This window comes from Microtus oregoni, unplaced genomic scaffold (genome assembly GCF_018167655.1).
Source record: "Microtus oregoni isolate MIOR12 unplaced genomic scaffold, Mior012 000049F_ref0000343, whole genome shotgun sequence".
NCBI lineage: Eukaryota > Metazoa > Chordata > Mammalia > Rodentia > Cricetidae > Microtus > Microtus oregoni.
Window position 1 is genome coordinate 1,556,252 of NW_024543223.1, and position 7,031 is coordinate 1,563,282.

A 7,031-nucleotide genomic window follows, 5' to 3' on the forward strand; every position below is an offset into this window, starting at 1 on the left:
CCTCCTACCCCACTCTAAAGAAGGGAGATAACTGTAGAGATGGGGCAGGGAGATGGAAAAGGGCGAGCAAGGGGAGCCCGACCAACTGCTCTTGGGATCCAGGATCAGAAAAGAAATGGGTTAGTCCGGAGCCCTGAGACCACCTTTGGACTTTTGTCTTCTTTCTTCAACAAGCTAAGAGGTCTCCGGCCCTTGCCACGATGCACGGTGCTGGTGAGCAGAGTATAGGGATTTCAGATCATTCCCGTAGCTTTCACCCAGCTCAGGGCCCTTATTCACGCCTTCTTCTCACACTTGAACGCCGTCTCACCTCTTTGCACACATGCCCAGGCAGTGACTCTTTGGACAAAGGCTACTGTGCCTTTTTCAGATATTGTTCTCATTGGGCTTTTCTTTCCTTGACTGTTTCACTGCCTTAAGGTCCAGCTTGGAAAGCAGGGACATCGGCACCGAGCTCATCTCCTGGTGTTAACACATGAGAGGGCCGAGCTTTAGAAGCTAGGAACAATGAGTCCAGGCTTGAACTCCTGTCTTGTCTGTAACCTAAATCTTACCTCCTTGACTACCACCTACCCTGGCTATAGAAAGAAACCTGTTAGTTGAGATCAAAGCATGACCACTGTACTAGGGAGACCCAGACTGGCTCTTGGATGAGATGATGTTGAGCCTCTTGGATGGGAAGGGTAAGAGCACATTCTAGGTGAATGAGAGAGCCCAAAGAAAGTCACAGAGGCGACAAAGAGGAGAGGAGCTGTGAGGTCATAGGGCTCAAAGAGATTAAAGGTCAGGTCACCAAGAAACTTCAGGTCCTGACATCGGGCCATCTCTTCTGAGCTGGCAAGTTCTATGTCAGCTTGACACAATCTTGAGTTATCAGATGGGAGGGAACCTCGATTGAGAAAATGCCTCTGTAAGATTGGGCTGTAGGTATTTTCTATTAGTGACTGATGCAGGAGGACCCAGCCTATTTTCTGGTGGTCCCAGGTTCTAAGAGAAAGCAGGCTGAGCAGGCCATAGCGAGCAAGTCAGTAAGCAGTACCCCTCCTTGGCTTCCGCATTAGCTCCTGCCTTCAGGCACCTACCCTGTTTGAGTTTCTGTCTGGACTTCCTTCAGTGATGAGCTACAATGTGGAAGTTTAAGTCAAATTAATAAACCCTTCCCTCCCTAACTTTTGGTCATGGTGTTTTGTCACAGCAGTGGTAACTATAACTAAGACACCTTCTCAGAGAAAGCGACCAATGTTATTCTAACTGTGCCAGGAAGATAACCAAGTGTGGAGGATGTCCTGGAGTGATGGATGTTCAGAGTAGAGAATCAAGTCATGAGGCTGTTGTGAAAATTCATGGTGGGGGTGTGGGAAAGAACCTCAGAGGAACCATCAGGAATCAGAGAGACATTGCACCTCACTTCCACCCCACACTGGAATTCTGTTGGTGGCAAGTTTAATTATGGACTAACAAAGCCAGGGATTGCTTGTATCTGATCAAAGGGAGTGATATATTTAATTATTGACTCATTCTAGACGATTCTTTTGAGGATGTCTGTCTTAGAGTTTCTATTGCTGTGATGAAACACCATGACCAAAAAGCAAGCCGGGGAGGAAAGGGTTTATTTGGCTAACACTTCCACATCGCTGTTCATCATTGAAGGAAGTCAGGACAGGAACTCACACAGGGCAGAAACCTGGAGGCAGGAGCTGATGCAGAGGCCATGGAGGAGTGCTGCTTATGGCTTGCTCTCCATGGCTTGCTCAGCCTGCTTTTTTATAGAACCAGGACCACAGGCCCAGGGATGACCCCACTCACCACGGATTGCGCCTTCCCCATTAACCACTAATTAAGAAAATGCCTACAGGGGCTGGAGAGATGGCTCAGTGGTTAAGAGCATTGCCTGCTCTTCCAAAGGTCCTGAGTTCAATTCCCAGCAACCACATGGTGGCTCACAACCATCTGTAAAGACGTCTGGCGCCCTCAACTGGCCTTCAGGCATACAGACAGAATATTGTATACATAATAAATAAATAAATATTTAAAAAAAAATGCCTACAGCTGATCTTACGGAGGCGTTTTCTTAACTGAGGCTCCCTCCTCTCAGATCACTCCAGCTTGTGTCAATTTGACATAAAACTACCCAACACAATGTCAAATACAAGTGTGTAATACTTCAAAGCCAGAGGATTGTGAGACCTATGATGAGCTGTGCTACATAGTGCAGTGGCATTTCCATTGTATTTTAATAAATAAAGACTGCCTGAAGATCTGAGAGGAAAACAGTCCCGCTGCTCAGCCTTACAGACCAGGTTATGGTAGCACACACCTTTAATCCCAGTAGCCACAATGACACACACCTTTAATACCAGTAACCACACTAGTTGCCACAGAAACTGGGTGGTGCATGCCTTTAATCCCAGCCCTAGGGAGGATTATAAAATGGGAGGAAACAGTTCTCAACACACAGTCTCATCCTGAGATTCCTGGAGGCAGGATCTCCATTTTCAGACTGAGGTTGAGGTAAGAGCCAGTGGCTGGCTGTTTTGCTTTTCGGATCTTCAGGTTGAACCCCAATTTCTGACCCTGAGTTTTTATTAATTGTGCTTCAGCATAGGGAGACTTTGTCTAAAAATTCAATTTATTACATATACAAGGACAGTGCCATTGATGACACCACAGTGACTACTGTGCTGGAGTCACCCAAGGATGCATTTCTCAGGGTGAGCCTGTCTTGTCAGCAGAAATCCCACACCCCCACTGCCAACTTGACCGGATTTGGAATCACTGAGATACCACACCTGTGTGTGTGTCCATCAGTCCAAGTGTATTGTATGCCCGTGGGGAGGCCAGAGATTAGTATTGTGTCTTCCTCAATCACTCCACCTTATTATTTGAGACAGGGCCTCTCACTGGATGACCCTGGCGCTCTCCAATTCCACCAGACTGACTGGCCAGCCAGCCTGAAGAATCCTCCTGTTTCTGCCTGGTTTACACAGTGTTTGGCTTTTATGTGGGCACTAGGATTTGAACTCAGGTCCTCATGCTTGTGCAGCAGGTACTTTGCCCATTGAGTCATCTCCCCAGTACTGGGCACACTAGTCTTGATTGCGAATACATAGGAGGATAATAAAAAGGTCTTCCCACTGTGCATGTTGCACGCCTGTAATTCCTGCTCTTGGTAACTAGAGGCAGGGGGATCATGATGGAGGTCATTCTTGGCTATGCAGTGAGCGCCATGGGATTTTTGATCACACGGTGATACTCCAAGACTATTAATAGCAAAGGTTTGAAAAAAGATTTTTCTATCTCTTGGCAACAAACCAAGGAAAGTAGAAGGAAATGTCCTGCTTGTTCTTTGTATAATCAGACTCCATTCCCTGCAGGAAATAACCCACAGGGAATACAAAGAGATAAAATTTAGCAAATGGATAATATGTTCTATCTTGCAAAATTTGGAAATTTAAGCTATGTGCACCTTACCATAGATACACATTCAGGATTTCAATGGGCAACTGCCTTACGTTCTGAAAAGGCTGATTCTGTAATTACACATTTATTAGAAGTCATGGCCATTATGGGGATACCTATACATATTAAGACTGATAGTGCTTCAGCATGTCTGCAGTAAAATGAAACTATTTTTTGCATATTACAACATGAAGGATATTATAGGCCTATCACTCCCAGTCTTACAAGACAAGCAGTTATAGAAAGATCTAATCATACTTTAAAAGCTATGCTTAATAAACAGAAAGGGTAACAAAGACCCCAGAGCTAGAGTGCACAGTGCTTTATTAACTTTAAACTTTTAAAATGCTAATGAAAAAGGAACAGTGGCTGTGGAGAGAGAAACAGTGGATTAAATCAGCCTATATATTGTAAAGATGTGCTACCCTCAGAATGGAAACCAGGATATGTGTTACATTGAGGAAGAGGTTCTGCTTTCATTTACATAGAATAAAAGTGATGGAGCCCATCAAGATTGATAAAGATTAGATTCGAATAGGAGAGACCTCTTGATTAAGGAGGGGTGATATTTCATCAAACAGCTTCATCATTCAATCTAAGCTGAGGTGTAAGTCTAAGGAATGCCTTTCACTTGAACAGGTATGAAATATATATATATATATATATATATATATATATATATATATATGAATGATAATTTACCAAAGGCACAATTGCCTTACTGGCATAAAAGGAAAAATGGGACTTCTTAAACCACATGTCTTAATTCCACATTAGAATGTTAAACTACACATTGCCATGTGGCCTATACCATCTTGGACACACCAGCTTGTAAGTTTTCTTCTCAAATAAAAAGGGCATTTTTGCTGTATGATATTAAAAGCCCAGTTAAAGGATTTAAAATGTTTTAAGTAAATTGAAAAGTTTACTAAAAAAGACAGGCTAAAATTCAAAATTATGGTTCTTTGAGATCTAAAATTAAATACACCTTAATCTTGAATATATACATACATACATACATACAGATAGATAGATAGATAGATAGGGAGGAAAAATATATTTATCCACACATATCAAGGTACATTTAATTTTTTAAAAAAATTTAATTAAAATAAAATACTTTTTCTGTTGGCAAAAAAAACATAGTTTGCCTTAATAAAAATATAACCTACTAAAAAAGAAACTACTCAAAGTTAAGGTTGGGGCAGGTGTAATAATCTGTCCTGTCCCTTTAAGAGACAAGCCACACCCACTCCCTTGCCCCTTCCACCAAGGCAAACTGATTTTCAGCTTTCAGTCTGAGTCCCTCCCTTTTCTCTCTCTCTCCCAGAGAGGTTGCTGCTGAGGCTCTTTTCCCCCTCCCCCCTCTGCCTTTCTCTCTCTGCTCTTCTCCCCTTCTCTGCTTTCCCCTCCATAACCCACTAAATAAATATCCAACCTCACTCTGCATGATGTGCCTATTGTCTGTCTCTTGCCCACTGCATGGCTTCCTGCCCAGGACCAGCCACCTTCAGAGACCTGTGGTGTGGTCTTGTGGCATGCCGATCTGTCTGTCTTTCCTTGTGGGACTGACTGCACCGTTGAGGTCTCTCACCCACCACAGCTCCCTGCCTGGAACTTGGTGCCCCTCTAGGCTCACTACAGTAACTTGGGGAACTGTACTGTCCCTGCCTGGGACTGGCTTCTCTTGAGACCCACTGCTTGCTGCCTGCCACTTGGGGACCTGCGGTGTGGTCTCGTGGCCCGCTGCCCACTGCAGCCACTTGGGGACCTGCAGCATTTTACTTAAACCATTTCAGCAGGGTTTTTGTTTTTGTTTTTGTTTTGTTTTTGTTTTTACAGGATACTAAAAACATCCACCTAAGGAATCTGAGACCACTGGACAAATGAGACATCTAAAGGAGAAGGACAAACTGTTAAGAGAAAATGTCCCAAGAAAAAGAGTAAATTGGCCTAGTGGCATAGCACACCCCAACAGGGTTGAATTTCACAAACCTTCCCAAACACTGTTTTTGATGCTCTCTAAAATAATAAAGGCAGATTTCTTTTTAGTCCTAATTTAGTTAAAAATCAAAGCTGGATTTAATGTTGAAATGCAGCTCTCTCCTTCTCTAAACCCAAGCATTCTTGTTAAAGGACAATCCAAAAGCTCTGTCTCATGTCAGAAGAGCCTCCTGGTATGGATCAGAAGAAGACCAAAGTTAAGGGCTAACTATTGCTACTAATCTCATAACCCTTTAGTTTTATTTTGACTCTTTAACACCTTCCTCAATAAATAAATATTATCTCAAAATTGATAAGACTATTTACATATATATATAAATATATATAAAACATTCTGCTGAGATATTAGTATTCATACAGAATACTAACTAATTTTATAAATAAGTTTCATTTAGCTTTTTGTGTGTGTTTTTAGGTTTGAGTCTGAAGTAGATATCTAGGAACTAAGTTTGTGTACCCCAGATTCCTTAGTAGATTGTGGCCCTATAGGCTTTCAGAGATCTGCTGTCTATCCTGTCCAGCGGGACATGAACGAAGGGTCCCTGATAAACTTGGAGAGGAGGAATGGAAGGGTAAGAGACATGAGAAATGACAGCAAATCAGGTTTTCTGATCAAGCTGCAAATTTTATTTTTTTCTCAGAAGGTGTTATATAGCAAACAGGCAGCAGGGAGGGGAGGGTTTCAGGAAAGTCTGGTCTGCTGGAATTCAGGTCTGAAAGGTCTCTGGCTGAGAGAAAGAGATATTAACTAACAAAGGAGGTGCTAATTGCTTCTAAAGCCTGGAGCCTGTTGTCTCACTAGGAGATAAGATACCAGATTAATTTCCTAGGCCTGGAATTTACCCTGCAGAGGTGATGGAGGTGAATATTTTACTTAACTTGTGAGTTTAAGATGGCATAAACAAAATACAGGCCTCAAAATACAGGTCTTTGTTTCTGGCAGCTGTCTATGGCATTTAAAATGTTTCAGTTTTCTGTAGTCAACAGTGACTATTCCTAACAGAGACCTTTGTGATCTCCAAAAAGATGATGGGGCCCTGCAATGACAGATTCACCTGGACTGTGACAAACACCATCCAAAGATCAGTTTCAAACTACAAACTGTTCAGGACAACTTCAAAGCTGCTAGCTGAGAGGGTCCTGCCTCACAGACTACTCTTTTAAGACAAGCCCTGCCCTTTCCCATTACACAGAGACTGGACAACAAATACAGCTAACTCTCCCAGGACTTGATCATTTTCTCAATTTTCTCAGGGTCCCCTAAAAATGCTGTCACCCTCAGGCATCAGGAAGTAAGTTTAAGAACATGATGCCCACATTCCCAAGATGTGGGGTTGGTGGTTTTTGATTATTTGGTGGGTTATGGATGTTTATCATCATTTAGAGGAGTTAATTGCAAATTGGTCATAGTAAGGGAGGTTGGATTCAAGGATCTCTTTCTGAAAAGAAAAAAAAGCGAGATAAAGAAATGATAGAATAAAGGGGTACGTTATTGATCTACTTTTAAACTAAAAACAACTATTAATCTCAAATATTTTGCATTGGTATGAATTTTTGTATATTGACAC